This window comes from Micrasema longulum, unplaced genomic scaffold (genome assembly GCF_059751315.1).
Source record: "Micrasema longulum isolate JH-2025_06_02 unplaced genomic scaffold, ASM5975131v1 h1tg000019l, whole genome shotgun sequence".
Taxonomy (NCBI): domain Eukaryota; kingdom Metazoa; phylum Arthropoda; class Insecta; order Trichoptera; family Brachycentridae; genus Micrasema; species Micrasema longulum.
The window spans coordinates 149,047-151,632 of NW_028277227.1; the positions used below are offsets into that span (position 1 = coordinate 149,047).

A 2,586-nucleotide genomic window follows, 5' to 3' on the forward strand; every position below is an offset into this window, starting at 1 on the left:
AAAAAAACGTCATTTTTTTTGTTTCGGCAGTATGTATTATATTCCCGACACATGCGGGCCATAGGTGTGTGGTATGTAGCATTATATGAAAACAAAGGCAGTTTAAATATTTCCCGATGTCTGAGTGTTCTCAATCCCGCATTTATTTTTATTTTATTTAGGAGGTTAGTATCTACTTTATAGTTTAATATTTTTTACAGAAATTTTATATCGAAAACAACGCGGCGTTTTATCAGAGTATTAAAATGAAAAAGAGTTAGAAGTTGCTCGTAATTTGAATTTAAACGTGGGTTAGAAATTTGGAACTTAATTATATGAAAGGTACTATAAAAACTTTTTTGAACAGATTCTATTGAATTTATATGATTTTGATATTGTGAACTACATACGCACGAGGCATATTCAAAGATAGAGTAGCACTTTTTTATGTTAAATTGCATATCGTTTTATTATATATTTTAAGGTCATCAGCGTACAAGAGAGATGTTAATACAAGAACTAACTTAAACTGTTTTTTTACCAACGAGGTAGACGGAATGAAAGGAAAGGAATCTACTTATAATACCGAGACCATCTTGTAATATTTGTGCTACTGAAAATATGACATAAATGCATATTAATATTTCATTTAAACCATTGTTTTCAATGAAATTTGTTGTTAATTTATGTTTTGCGTAGTCGTATGAGTATGCTCTGTTAAGTCGGCCCTTCAAATATATTTTTTGGATACTCTATTTTTTCCTATTCAAACTCCTTAACCTTATAACACTTTTCGGATATACATTCCTGGCCAAACTATCACTTAACAGTCGTTAAAATAGTTAAATATTTATACTCGACAAAAAAAAACGATTTGATATAAAAGCTGTTTATAATAAGTAGGTAAAAATTGCTTGTATCTAACATAAAATAGAAAAAAAAAACTAAAACGATACATAGGAAATAGAAAACATAAGAATTTTCGTAATCAAAACTCATTTTGACCCAAAATTGCTGTTAGTGCGATTTAAATTCAACAACAACAACAAACTATCACGTCGTTTCTCCATAAGGGTAGACAGAGAGGACAAAACGCCACATCAGTCTATCTTTGCATACAGATTTCTCTTTCTCACATTCATACATCTTATCATGCACGAGCGCCGATTATTCCGACTTTTGACATGTCCATCTTCAAATATTTGTTAAATTTGGTCATGCCGTGTCTTTTTCGGTCTTCCTCTATTTCTGCATACATCAAAATTAGCATTGTTAATATTTTTAGCTTTCTTCTTTCTTTTGCTTTGTTCGTTCTTTCGTCGTTCATTCGCTCTACATGTTCAAACTAACGCAGAGCTCTTTTCTCGATTTTGTCGATAATGCCTATCTCAGCCTTTCATAATGTTTTATCACACATTCGCCTGAGAGATCGCATTTCGACAGCATTCAGCCTACTTTCATCCCTGTTTTTCCAAGTCAATACTTCGCTCCCATACATCAGAGTCAAGACCAGAACTCCATAGTAAACTGCTAATTTTGCCGCTAGCGACAAACATTTATTTGCCGAGGTTGATTTTTGTGCACCGGTCACTCTGTGCCTGGCACTCACCTTCCTTACAATATATTTCTCAATAATTTCATCCCTAGAAAACATACTTCCCAGATACACAAATTCCTCTACCTGTTTTAGTGTACTCATTCACAGTGATTTCACATTAAGCCATACTTTTATTTCTATCAAAAATCATCACATTCGATTTATCGATATTCATCATCAAATCGCTTCCCTTGCATACATCGTTGACTTTTGTTACCAAGAGTTGGCAAAAGTTGAGCTTAAATTCACGAAATTTTGAGATTATAAGAGAGTGAGGTAAGATACGAATTCGTTATGTAAAGCTGAGATAAACATTACCATCAAAATCTAGAAAGGAGTAGTGCTTTGATCAGGACAAGTCAAAAGTCGGAATAATCGTCGTGCGTGCATGAGAATATGTATGGATGCAGAGGAAGCGAGATCAGAATGTAAAGATAAAGTGATGTGGCGTTCTATTCTCTCTGCCTAACCACACGAGGCAACGACTTTATGATTTGTTGGTGCTGTTGTTATGTATGTTTTTGTGACTCCTAAAAATAAGTTACACGCACATATTTATTCGTGTGTAGGTTATAAGCGCACATTTATTTTTGGAAGAAGAATTTAGAATACCGAAGTTTTGACAACCGCACCACAATCCTCGGTAGTATAGTGGTAAGTATCCCCGCCTGTCACGCGGGAGACCGGGGTTCGATTCCCCGCCGTGGAGATTTTCTTTTATAAAAAAAATAAATATCCATGGAACATTTTTTTAGTTTATTCAGAAAAAAATATTACAGCTAAATTAATTTATTTACGTCGATTTAAAAGATATATTAATATTAATGTTTCCTAAGTCGTGAAAGAAAAAAAATCCCCTGTACATAAAGGGGAGTGACATCTTACAATAAAGTGTTTTTTTTTTAAATTTAAAATATAAATTACAAAACCAATATACAATTTTAAAATAGAATTAAAAGTTTGATTTTTGAATTCTTTGAATGTTTTGTATTGCTGACTGTTTTTTTTCC

General features: G+C 32.8%; 1 non-coding gene across 1 annotated transcript; it reads left to right on the forward strand.

Annotated features, from left to right (window-relative positions):
- Positions 1-2,213: 2,213 nt before the first annotated feature.
- Positions 2,214-2,285, forward strand: TRNAD-GUC (transfer RNA aspartic acid (anticodon GUC)). The gene has a single exon. It is a non-coding gene; the product is annotated as a tRNA-Asp (tRNA).
- Positions 2,286-2,586: the final 301 nt, after the last annotated feature.